This window comes from Scylla paramamosain, chromosome 4 (genome assembly GCF_035594125.1).
Source record: "Scylla paramamosain isolate STU-SP2022 chromosome 4, ASM3559412v1, whole genome shotgun sequence".
NCBI classification, from domain to species: Eukaryota; Metazoa; Arthropoda; class Malacostraca; order Decapoda; family Portunidae; genus Scylla; species Scylla paramamosain.
In genome coordinates this window covers 21888923-21902181 of record NC_087154.1, presented here as the reverse complement: position 1 = coordinate 21902181, position 13259 = coordinate 21888923, and the positions used below count along the sequence as shown (strand labels likewise).

The 13259-nt window shown below is 40.5% G+C and overlaps 2 long non-coding RNA genes across 2 annotated transcripts; one reads left to right on the top strand and one right to left on the bottom strand.

Moving 5' to 3' along the window:
* Positions 1 to 9292: 9292 nt before the first annotated feature.
* LOC135097415 (uncharacterized) lies at positions 9293 to 10938 on the bottom strand. The gene is made up of 2 exons (XR_010265667.1): positions 10036 to 10938; positions 9293 to 9473 (listed from the first exon to the last, which is right to left on the bottom strand). It is a non-coding gene; the product is annotated as an uncharacterized LOC135097415 (long non-coding RNA).
* A 595-nt stretch (positions 10939 to 11533) lies between these two features.
* Positions 11534 to 12722, top strand: LOC135097413 (uncharacterized). The gene is made up of 3 exons (XR_010265666.1): positions 11534 to 12077; positions 12353 to 12440; positions 12555 to 12722. It is a non-coding gene; the product is annotated as an uncharacterized LOC135097413 (long non-coding RNA).
* Positions 12723 to 13259: the final 537 nt, after the last annotated feature.

Genomic DNA, 13259 nt, shown 5'->3' with positions numbered 1-13259 from the left:
CAAATCATCGTCCCATCTTGAAAGTCAAAGTAAGAAGTACAGGATAAATATAAAAGCATACGATTTACTGGAGGTGGGAGGGTATAGGTGGATCCTGCTACCTACGTACTCTCTTCAACAGCTGGGAAGGCACCTGACTGAAATAAGTAGCAAACAAGGAGTTTTAACCTCCATGGTAAGAAGTTATAGCCTGATGCCCGAGACCTGCCAGAGTATGTACGATAACTACCCGCAAGTTACGATATGGTGATGGATGCTCCCATATCAAAAAGACTAGCCGGGGTCTGCTCTTACAACTTTCCACGGTTACTGTATAATCTTTCCTGTACACACACACACACACACACACACACACACACACACAAATATATATATATATATATATATATATATATATATATATATATATATATATATATATATATATATATATATATATATATATATATATATATATATATATATATATATACCCACCGAATATGAATATTAAATAAACCTACCAAACATCCACGTTCGCCTAACCTTACACGCATAAGCCAGACAGAAAGAAGGAAAAGGAGAAAAATCTATTACAATAACAACGACAACAACAACAACAACAACAACAACAACTAGCATTAACAAGAGGGCAGAAATAAGGAAAAGGAGAAAAATTTAATTCAACAACAACAACAACAACAACAACTAGCATTAACAAGAGGGCAGGGTGGCTGACAGGTGAGAAATCATGAACCACTACGAAGCCCCAGGGCAGCAGACGTGGTGGAAGTCATCATAAAAATTACACCGACTTTCCTGGTACTGGGTCTTCACTCCGCCCCCTCCCCCCTCTTTTCTTTTTCTTTTTTTTATTTATTTATTTATTTTGTCGCCTATTTCACAGAATTTAAGATACAGAAGGTTTACTTGATTACAAAGCTGTACAGTTAGCTCTTCCATCGCAAACTGGCGGTGAGATAAGCCTGGAAGTGGTGCTGGTAACAGTGTTGATTTCAAGTACTGGAAACTTGCTGACGCAGTAATGCCGTTAGTCTCAAGAGGCGACGCAGCGGAGAGCGTGGAAGGCCGCGCACTGACCATCGGCCGTAGTGGTGTGGGGCGAGCGTGAGCAGCCGAGTCATCAGACTCAAAAGTACTGACGGTGAGTGAGCACTGGACACTGGAGTGGTGTTTGTGGGGGAGGGAGGAAGTGAGGACTCAGGGTTGTGTAACGGCTCACTAACGCCTGCTGGACCCTGAGAGAGAGAGAGAGAGAGAGAGAGAGAGAGAGAGAGAGAGAGAGAGAGAGAGAGAGAGAGAGAGAATTATTCACAGACTTTGAACAAAGTATAGAGCACAGCTTCTGTTTTGTAATACACAATATAGTTCTTCCCGGAGTCTTCCATTCAGTTTATCAAAAATATTAGATATGAACTCAAGGAGCTTTATTAAAGGCGTCTTCTTCAGTTCTCACAGCTCCTCGGAGCTCCGCCCACTTGACCACTGAAGAAGAGACCAGCAGAGTTGCCTGGCGTGCTGCCCAAGGAGTGTCGAACAGTTCATTGGAAATGTGTCCCTCACAGAGACCGCAGCAGCCTTAACCATTCGCTCCTTGAAATTATGCTATTTAGAAGTGAACTGCTGGTCTTTCAAGTCTTATGATATTGTCAGTTGAATAAAAGTAATCATACAGGACCAATTTATTAATTTTTTTTTATTTCTGATCGAAGGAAAGAGGCAGGCAGACACTTTGGTTATTCTTGTTTAATGGTTGTCACATTTGAAGAACAGGCATACTGTAATATGCCGTAGCCTGGTTAATACATTCCGAATCAAAATGATGCCTGATGTTGGCCAATATGACTAGTAAAACTTGCTGCATGGTACTGTAGATAAGGCAGTTATGAAATGAAATGTCAGTGTCTCTTTGCTGGTATTTCCACACTATTTCCGCGTTCTGGGTGCGTCCATCTCTTAAGTATCCCTATTTGTATCCTGGTCTGTCTAGACAGACTGCAAGGATCATAACGAAATATGGTCTATTATTAGCGATTATGGTGCAAGGGGAAACTGTGATACAGGGAGCAGGTCTAGCAGCTCTTCAGGTCCCAGGTCATTCACAGGGGTGAGAGCCAAGTCTCTTGCTCCGCTGTTCAGATTCGGCCATGTTAAGTATAATGTTCTATCCTGTGTATCGCTTCTTCAGACCTATCCTACTCCATCACCTGTGCAAATACAAGCCACTCTGCAGAGTATTTTAGCGTGAATTGGTTGTATCAGTCATGACCTCACATTGCATTATGGAATTGTACTTGAACAAAATGATATGTTGGAAGTCGTGGCCCAAGACAGGAAGGCCATTCAAACACCGTTACCTGCCCTGCTAGAATGCCCCACGCCGCTGGAAGGCTTGACTGTTCCACGCTCATTGTAAGCAAATGTTACTTATTCACTTAATTTGAAACAATTCACGCTGCACACTTCTAATAATGATTTTCACTCATGACTGACTTCTATGCAGATAATTCTGTATGTTCGAGATTTTATTGAAAACAATACATGCACATCGGCTTGTTTTCACCTAACGCCTCATTTCAGTGGTGTCACCGACAAGTCAAGCACTTTGCTCGCAAGGCAAACGGAAGCATACGTGCCCAGCAGTGTTTGCTTATCCAGGCCCAAAAGGCAACCAACCAACCAGCGAGTAGTAGAACATCAGAACATCATTTAAGTTCCCATAAGAATGTATTTTGAAGAATAGAATATAGAATATAATGCTTTTTGAAACCGAGAAAGTTGTTGTATAAAGAAATATTTCTTTTCTTGTCATTTCACAGTAAAAAGAACCAGCAAGTGACACAAGGCAAGGGAAAGAAGGGAAGATGCTGCGTTTTCTGGTGAAATTTCACATCTTTTTGACTAACAGGCGATTTATCCGACTCCATTTTGTGGTTGTGACTTCAATCTAAGAGCAGTGCCTTTTTTTTTTTTCTTTTTTTTTTTGAGGGGGGGAAGGTTAGTGCGTTTCTTGCATCATCTCTTAACAATCATGAGGTGACGAGAAAAAAAAAAATTTTGCAATATTATATTTGACATGAAGCTAAAGCAGAGAGAAAATATAGTTGGCTAAGAACTCATACATGCGTACTGTAAATATGAGCACATGCTGCTGCCAAACACCTAACATCCCTCTCCTCTGTTTCCTGCTGTCCTGAAAACCTTCTCTTCCCAAGAAAATAGACCGCAGTGGGGTTGTGAATCATGTTCAGTAGTGTTTCATTTTAACTAAGCGTTTTCAGTTGTAGTCCGGCGGTACAGTAGACAGTGTTTGATTTTCCACTGAACACGATTCACAGCCCGACTGCCAGACGACAGGCGCAACCATCCTTTGGAAAAACTGTCGTGTACATCACTCAGTTGAGTTTAGGTAGTAATTCCGTAAGATACAGGAAGAAGTATTATGGATTCTCCCATTACTTAAAGTTCTCAGTCTATTTTCCTTGGAAGAGGAACTTTCAGGGCAACAGCAGACACTGAAGAGGAGAGAGGGATTGAGGTGTGTGGCGGCAGCATGCGCTTGCGTTTTGAGTTAGCATGTATGAATTCTTAGCCAACTATAATTTTCTCCCTGCTTTAGCTTCATGTCAACTATAATATTGCAAAAATACACATTTCCTCGTTCGCACATGATTATGTTAAAAAAAAAATATACAAGAAACGCACTAACACAAACAACACTGTTCCGAGATTAAAGTCACACCCACGAAATAGAGTCGGAGAAAACGCCTATCGGTCAAAAAGATGCGAAATCACCAGAAAACGCAGTATTTTTCCTTCTTTCCCTTGTATTATGTAATTTTCAGGTTCTTTTTAATGTGAAATGACAAGGAAAGAAATATTTCTTTATACAACACCAACTTTCTCGGTATCAAAAAGCATTATATTTTATATTTTATTCTTCAAAATACATCCCTAGAGGAACTTAAATGATGTTCTAATGTTCTACTTGCTGATTGGTTGTTAGTTTTTTGGGCCTGGAAAAGCAAACGCTCTGCTGGGCACGTATGCTTTTGTTTGCCATGTGAGCAAAGCGTTTGACTTGTCGGTGACACTACTGATAACACCTACTATATGCTGTGCCGGACCACTACTGTAAACACTTGCACATCATCGCTGCCCGCGAGTGGTCGAGTCATTCACTCCGCTCCACTGCCAACCCACAATTCTCGCAAGCCCTGAGTAAGCTTGCGGCCCAGGGTACAGTTTTACAGTTCCGAAGCTCCCAGGAGACCTGCGCGAAAGGTATGCGTCGGAAAATGCCGGTTTCCGAGACGCTTGCGAAGAACTGTTCCGTTGCGCTACGAGGCCGCGAAGAACTGAAGAAGACGCCTGTAATTAATTAATATACAGGAGACGGTCTGCCGCACCGCTCTTATCAAGACAAGTGAAGCGAGTGGGCGGAGCTTACGATCAGCAGATACACCCAAAACATTACGATCTCCCGTCTTGACCTATAGAAATTAACCACTTTATTTTTACATACCAGAAAAGAAAAAAATGATGGTTTGAGTTAAGAAAAGTACATTATAGTTTCCTAAATATGTTATGTAGACCTATTATAATCAACAGGGACTGCCACGTGTAAGCCTGATGGCTTCTTGCAGCTTCCCTTATTTCTGATGTTCTTGTGGTATTTATGCCAAATAACCACAATATCGTAAGAAATACAGATGTTCCCAGGAGAAATGGTAGCAAAAGGATTGTTTCTCATTGTTTATTGCAAAAAGAGTAAAACAAAGAATCAATCATTAGATGCCTTTTAATTTAAGTGTACAGTGGCATATCACACATAATTCTGCATAAGTGCTCGAAAGCCTAATATCACATGGCAGAGAGAGAGAGAGAGAGAGAGAGAGAGAGAGAGAGAGAGAGAGAGAATTTCATATAAGGTCAATAGGCAATATGCAAATGTATGCTCTCTTTGAGATCATTCTGGGTTAAGGGATAGTATCCTAAGAAAAGTCAGCCTCCAGGCCATCTTTCACGTGATACAGTTTATTTATTCTCCATCTATTTGCACATGTATACATACTGTACATTACTTAAAGAGCCTGTAGTGTAACCTTCTTGAGTTAGCCTCTCAAAATGACTCATAAATTCTGATATCAAGATGGGTATATCAGATTTTTCTGAGTTTCTTGTAGAATTTCCCAGTATTGTCTGGGGTCTTTGGATTTAGCATTTCTTAACTTTGCAATTGAATCTTTTTTTTACATTAATTTCAGCTCTTTATATATATATATATATATATATATATATATATATATATATATATATATATATATATATATATATATATATATATATATATATATATATATATATATATATATATATATTTTTTTTTTTTTTCATATCGTTACAGCTACTTGTTTTTTTTTTCTATGTTGTCGTTATGTTCTGCTCTATGATATTCTTCTCTACTCATATAACACTGTCATAACCACTCATTTTACTGTTATTACTTTTCTTTGTTTATATATATATATATATATATATATATATATATATATATATATATATATATATATATATATATATATATATATATATATATATATATATATATATATTTCTGCAGAAGACTTTTACTAAAGTTGGTTCAATTATGATTTTTCTTGTCATTATCATTTAACTCTGAAACTTGTCTGAGATGAGTATTTTCATTTATTTGACCCACAAAGTCCTTGTCTATACTGTCAACATATTCAGCAGCTCTTTATTTATCCCACCTTCCTGGTTTATTAATTCGGACAGAAGGTCCTTTCCTATATCCCATACATTCACTATTTTTTTTTTTTTTTTCCGTGCAACGGCTTTCCTTCCTTGGATATATTTTTAATATTAAAACATATACCACAATCCATATCTGAGAAAAAGGGCTCAATATCCAAGATTTTGTACATGGGGTAAAAAAAAAAATGGTTAACCAATGACATGGTCAACAATAGCATAAAAAATCGTAGTTATTTTACCAATAATGTAATCCTCTTCCACTTCTCCATTAAACATGCATGCCATACTGTTTTTACATATTTCTAGTAATTTCTTGCCATAACCATTAACATTAGTGTCTCTAGAATACGTTTCTGTTGGGGTACCAGGCTGCCGCATGCTCTCACTTACGTCTATCAGTTTCCTCATGTTATCATCCCCTAAAGCGTAAGGATTTAGTTAGGCAATGTCGACATTAGTACACGTGTGCGAGTTAAAATTGCCACATACAATATGGGAACAGTCATCATCAGTATAATCCAATATAAAATTATCAGCTTCTTCAAATAATTCATCAACTGAATGTCTTGAATTACTTGGTGGTATAAGAGATGTTTCTCTAATTCTGAGTATGATATATCTAACAACAAGATAAAAAGCCCCTGAATCACTCGTGATGGGTTTCGAGAAAGGCTTCAACTCGTTCTTTGCAGCAATGGAAACTGCCGGACTTACATGCAGCAAAGGTCCTGATACGATAAATTACTGTAAACCCAAGCTTATCAAACACTGCTCCTATATTATCCATGTCAACTTCATCACATTTAATTTCACTGAAACACAATATCACAACTCCCACAGAGTTCAATAAATTCTGGGGTAGCTATTTAATTTACTGGATAATCTTACTAACAGCGGCTCCTCATGGAGCAGCTAAATTATGCGCATATGGTGATGAATGGTCACTGTACAACTCGTATATGGGAGCTTTGTTTTTGGGATTACGCGAGATTACGTTACAGTGACGTGATCGGTCTTGCGCTGCATCACAAATTCTAAGTCCATACCGATGAGGCTCTCTTGGAGGTATACAGTGTAAAGTGTATGTTCGTATGTTGGTATGCAGATAATGTGAGTACTATGACTGCATCACGTGACGTTAGGCTTCGCCATTCACACAAAATCTGTCTTTCTTAACAATCACAGGACAACTTGTGGACCTGCGCACCAGAGCTTTAACAGTGAACTTCACGCACCACATTTTTTTTTTTTTATAATAAGCTTGTAACGTACATAGAGATCGTACAGATCCCTGGGTTTTCCACTGTAGCGCAGGAAAAAGTCGAGTAGACCCAATTCGCAACTGGTACACCCGTCTGACGCCATGATAGAGGTAGAATTACTTTTTTTTTTTTTTTTTACATCACCCAACGTGGGTATAAAGCCATTTTTTTTTTATGTTTTATTTAATTTTAATCTAATTTTATTTTTTATAAATATTTTATACCTTTTCTAATTATTTATTTACTTATTTATTTCACACATAAATTATACAATATATATACATTAATTCCTTCACACACACGCTTCATTCATACTGGGTTCCTAATCCTATCACAAAACTCTCGTTCTTTGTCGGGGCAAGGAAGAGGGAGGGGTAACACACTTGCACACCTCGGAGGGCTACTTATACATAAAAAAAAAAAAAAAAAGTTCGAGAACTTCAGAATTATATGCCCCTCGGTATAATTGCAGTTTCCCCCAATAAACCGCACGTAAGTATGAAGTGTCTCACGGTCTAGATCACACTGCTAGGAGCATTTCTAACCCCATATTACCTTGTCGCAAACGAATAATAAGGTCGGGACGGAATTTCAGAGATCTACCTCAGTTTTTAGCTGGGATCGTTTCCACTGTCATTGAAAGGAAGTGAGTGTGTTCGTGTGTTTGTTATCAATGCTGGAAGTGTGTTAGGTTAGGTTAGGATAGGTTAGGTTAGGTTAGGTTAGTATAGGTTAGGTTAGGTAAGGTTAGGTTAGGATAGGTTAGGTTAGGATAGGTTAGGTTAGGATAGGTAAGGTTAGGTAAGGTTAGGTTAGGTAAGGTTAAGTTACCTTAGCTTTTTGGTTGTGTTCGAATATACTAATGGTGGGGGTTCAAGGGGGGCACAGCCCCCTGGTTATAATAGGTTTTTGGTTTGATACGTTTAGGAAATTTCCCTACATTTTCAAAGTCTATATATCACTCGTATGTGCCCCCCACTCTAAAATCCCCGGTTCCCCACAGGCCCCCAAGCTTGCTGGAGGGGTTGGGAGGGTGTGGGTAGAGATTGGGGATATTGGGTGAAACTGCAAATTTACCGTCCCCTCCTACAAGGTGGAGATATGTCAGACTCTGTGTTCATCTTTATTGGATGAGGGCTTCCCGGCCTATGACGGAAGGTTTGCCCTGAATTCGGTAACTCCAGAACACCTGCCTCACAGAATTCCGTTTGAAGTAGGCGCAGCTTGAGTCTGCTTTACTAGCTTTCTCACCTCAAAGTTAGAGATTCCTTCAGTGATCCAACTGTGCAGACTTTTCTCCACCTTCCACACGAAGCAGTCTTTTCAGAAAGTGAAGTGAGCACTTCCACAATTACGGCACTTTTCTACCAAAGACGTGCACTGCTCCACCACATGGCCCTCGCCAGTACATCTACTGCAGTAAGAGTGCAAAGAACCACAAGCGTTACCATAGTGACCGTAAATCTTGGACTTGAAACAACGGAGAGGATTCGGAATGTAGGGACGAACGGGAACCGATTCGTACCCCACATGAACCCCTCCTGGCAACTTTGCAACAGTGAAAGTGAATGTGACCGAGGCCGTGCTCCTGCTGCCGTCCACCATTCTGATAATTTTTCTAGCTTCAATAACATCCTGGTCAGTCGTGCACTCGACAATCTCAGCCGGAACCATGTCCACAAAATCGCGGTGGGAGGCGACTCCCCGGCACGTGTTCATGGACACTGAAATTGAAGCCTTGATCTCGATGTCATGGATGAACCAGAGCTTCAAAAGTGACAACTTACGTTAAGGGTTTGAACAAATAAGTTTCCGCTAGCAAGTTTCTTAACATTATGGCCAGATTATCCTGTCGAACTACTCTAGAGGGCAGGATGGTGTCAATTTACCCCAAAAGTACGCTCATTGAGACGGATCCTCCATAGGTGTGAGAGGAAAGACAATCTGACAATGAACAATGTTCTGTTGTTATTAAGGTGATGACAGTGACACAGGTAAAGCTAATTTCTTGGGGTAAGGGGAATTTAACTTTATTTAACTATTCCGTAAGCATGAGGGGTGTACAAAAAGCCCCCACAGGCGACTTAAGCGGACAGCATATCCGTGCACAACACAGTGTCTGGGATTAGTCTGTGACGTAGCAGCTATCATCCTGCCGTGGATGCCCTCGCGGAGGACTATGCACACGGACTAACGTCAAAGTATACAGCTTAGCTGAACTAGTGGCACTATGTGCAATAAAATAATAAATATGTGACGCATAAAGCTTTATTTGATACATATTGATATGACAATTAAGTTGTATCCAGTACAATAGAAATATCAGTCAATAATATAATGGTGAATAAAATACCTGCCATGGGAATAGTTACTGTGGTGAACTTGAAGAAATTCACTGGTAAAGCTTTAGTGCGCAGGTCCATTCGTTCTGTCCTGTGATTGGAAGGAAAAAGAATAATTTGTTTGATTAGTAAAGCCTGACATCACGTGATGCAATGCAGTCACAGTACCCGCTTACCAACATACGAAAACACGCATTACACTGTATCCTTTCAAGCGAACCTAAACGGCATGGACTTAAATTTGTGATGGAAAGTAACATGGATCACTTCACTATAACGTAACCATGCGTAACTCCAAAACAAAACCCCCACATTCGTGTTGTACACTGTATGTCTCCCCACCTCCCCTATTTTTTAGGGATTTTTCTCCAAAAGCGGTGTTTTTCTTAGACTTTTGAGGTGGCCTGTTCTGCCCTCCCCCACACCCTAAAACCCGGCTTTACCAACAGCCCTCCAAGCTTGCCTTTCCTTGAGAGGGGCAGCAATAGAATATATAAGGAGCCGCTAGTGATAAGGTTTACCTATTTACTTTTAAGACAATGATATTATATGAATATCTTGTGAATCTGTTTCAGCATTACCTTTACTTTTTTTCACTCCTTTGCACATGACACTGTTTTTTCGTGATATATTAGTGTGTGCTCCACACTTACCCTATGATGCAGTGCCCCATACAAGATAATCCATCTTCCAGCGTTTCCAGGCAGCAGTCACGATTCCCTTCTTGCCCAGTTGTTGTCCTTAATGTTGATCTCGATGGCACGGTTCGGATTAAGGAAGCTAAATAGAGAGTGTCTCTCTTTAGCTTTCTTGGTTCGGATCCTCGTTCAGCCAGGCCACCACTTTCCCGTTTCTTGACGTGATGTTTTTCACTCTTGTCTGGTCCTTCACCATCTTATCACAGCAGCTCGTCCGGTTTTCATTTACTAATATTTTTATGTCCTTTAGCTCGGCCTTTTTCTTAATAATTTGATTAATTTTCTTCATCTGGTAAAATCGAATGATGACAGGACGATCATAATCTCGGGGATTCCCCAGGCGATGAATCACCGAGACTTCTCCAGACTGTAAGGTGATCGAAGTAAGCTCGATCACCTCCTCCAGTGTTTCCTCCGTTTCATTTCTAACCTCCTCCATTCCACAAGTATGAGGAGTGTCATTTCTCTGATGCAGTTCAAACTTATTACATTCGTATTTTGCTATTATAGCTTGTTTTTGTGCTTAAAAACTATCACCAGCTGTACTTTTAATAACTTCCATCATTCGGTCCATTGATGCCTTGAGCCTGGTTGCCATGCCTGGTTGCCATGCACCTTCTTGTGCCTCTACGCATACAACACGCTCATGCATTCCTCTAGCTGCATATCTCTTCCTCTGTGGATGCGCATGCCTCTTCCTGTTCACACCTGGAGTGAAGTACACATACTCTTTTCACTTGTCAAGATGTCTGCTCTGAACCAAGCAGTTGCTGCTGCTGCAGCTGGTATTATTTTGCAACAAGACAAGTATTCATTGTACACTCGTCGGCTTTTGATTTTGTTCAAGACTGACTTTGACGCCCCCATTTCATATTTATTTTAGAGAAACTGTAGAGCATCATTCCGTTTCACCTTGTCTTTATAATCTACGGAGCTAGCCATCCATAGACAAATAGATGAACGATAATCCTCAATAAAGTATATATATATATATATATATATATATATATATATATATATATATATATATATATATATATATATATATATATATATATATATATATATATATATATATATATATATATATATATATATATATATTTTTTTTTTTTTTTTTTTTTTTTTTTTTTTTTTTGCCAATCCGCCGTACTGGCAATGCAAAGGAGGACCTGAAAATTAGAAAACACAGGGTATATTAAGCCGCGCCTCCATGAATTTGCGCACGTTGGCCTATGCGCGCAGATATGAAGCATGTCTTACCTTGCACCGATTCATGCCTCTGCTTGCCTCTTCATACAATAGGCGTATATACCTCCTGTGCGTACGAAAAGTTGCACAGGTCTGAACGTGCCTTTATCATTCTCGTAATTTCTGACAACATGGTCTCGATGAAGACCTTGGCTGTGTTGGGCAAATCCTTTTATCATCACAATGTTCATTTCAGTTCATTCTCCACTTTCTTCTTCACCATCGGCTCCATTTCTGCTGTGACCTTCTCAGGCATATTATCTTATGCTTGAGAACTCTAGCAGTAACACAATCTTGTCACGTAACCATCGGAGATGAGCAGGAGCTCCAGTGCACACGTCCTATTACCACGCCAGTCAAGTCCAGAGAGGAGAATAAGGGGTAACATTTCCCTGCTTGGGTGGTGTCGGCATGTCGGAGTCTCAAGCATTAACTGGTAATAAGCAACTGCACTTCTCTCTCATTACACAATAATACACACACTGTTCCGAGAAGCTGTGGTGCGACATTTCCTCGCTGGTGTGGTGCCCATATTCATCTGGTTCACGAGCAACGCCTTTGTAAGCGTTGCCCGGCGGCGTCCCTTCCGTTGGCGGCGGAGCAAGGATGGCCTGGGGATCGCAGTTTTCACGGCCGCAGATGTGTCGCCTCAGGCTCAGCATCAGAGCGGTGATGTCCGTGGCGGTAGCTGCGACGCTCCTGTGCAGCTGTTCCTTGCTCAAGAATCAGACGCTGTACTCAATAAGGTGAGTCTCTCTCTCTCTCTCTCTCTCTCTCTCTCTCTCTCTCTCTCTCTCTCTCTCTCTCTCTCTCAGCCCGTCCAGGCCCAAGACCTGCTCGCCGAGGCAATCATTCACTCATTTTTCTCAATAATCTTGTAGCCTGAAACTAAGTGTTATGACTGGTCTCTGACCTTTTTTTTTTTTTACAAATACGAGTATGTAAATTCTCTCTCTCTCTCTCTCTCTCTCTCTCTCTCTCTCTCTCTCTCTCTCTCTCTCTCTCTCTCTCTCTCTCTCAGGCCATCCAGGCTGGAGCTCAAGACCTGCTCGCCGAGGAACAACGTCGCCTTTCTCAAAACACACAAGTGTGCGTCCTCCGCCATTCAGGTGAATATCTCTCCCTATGACGCACAGTGACCGATTCATACACACATACTCGTACACACACACACACACACAGGAATATATAATCGTACATGTAATGTCCTCCATCGCCCACAGAACATTCTCTTCCGCTATGGAGACAAACACAATCTCCATTTCGCACTGCCAGAAGTAGGGAACTATTTTGGAGGCGGAAAACATACTTTTAAGGCTGCTATGGTGCGGTCCTCACCTCTCAACAAGGTGACTCCCAATATCTTCGCCATTCACACCAAGTGGGACCATGTGGAGGTAGGTGGTGCCAGTGATGGTGGTACAGGGAGCACTGAGGGGAAGGGGCATGAGAGAGAGAGAGAGAGAGAGAGAGAGAGAGAGAGAGAGAGAGAGAGAGAGAGAGAGAGAGAGAGAGAGAGAGAGAGAGAGAATGGTGGAATGACACATGTACACGTACATACCTGTCCTCTCCTCTACAGGTGAAAAAGGTAATGCCTGAAGACACTCTATTCGTCACCATTGTCAGGGAGCCCACAGCTCTATTCCAGTCCGTCTTCTCTTACAGCATGAGGGAGGTATTATCATTATAATTGTTGTTGTTGTTATTATTATTATTATTATTATTATTATTATTATTATTATTATTATTATTATTATTATTATTATTATTGTTGTTGTTGTGGTTGTTGTTATATGATGGCAATGACATACGTAAGTTACTGCTTTATCTGTATTACTGTATGTGACGGTCTCTGCGCGGCAGCGTGTGCTGGGGCTGACACTGGATCAATACGTGAGGCAGGTGAACTTCAAACAAGACAGAAGTTT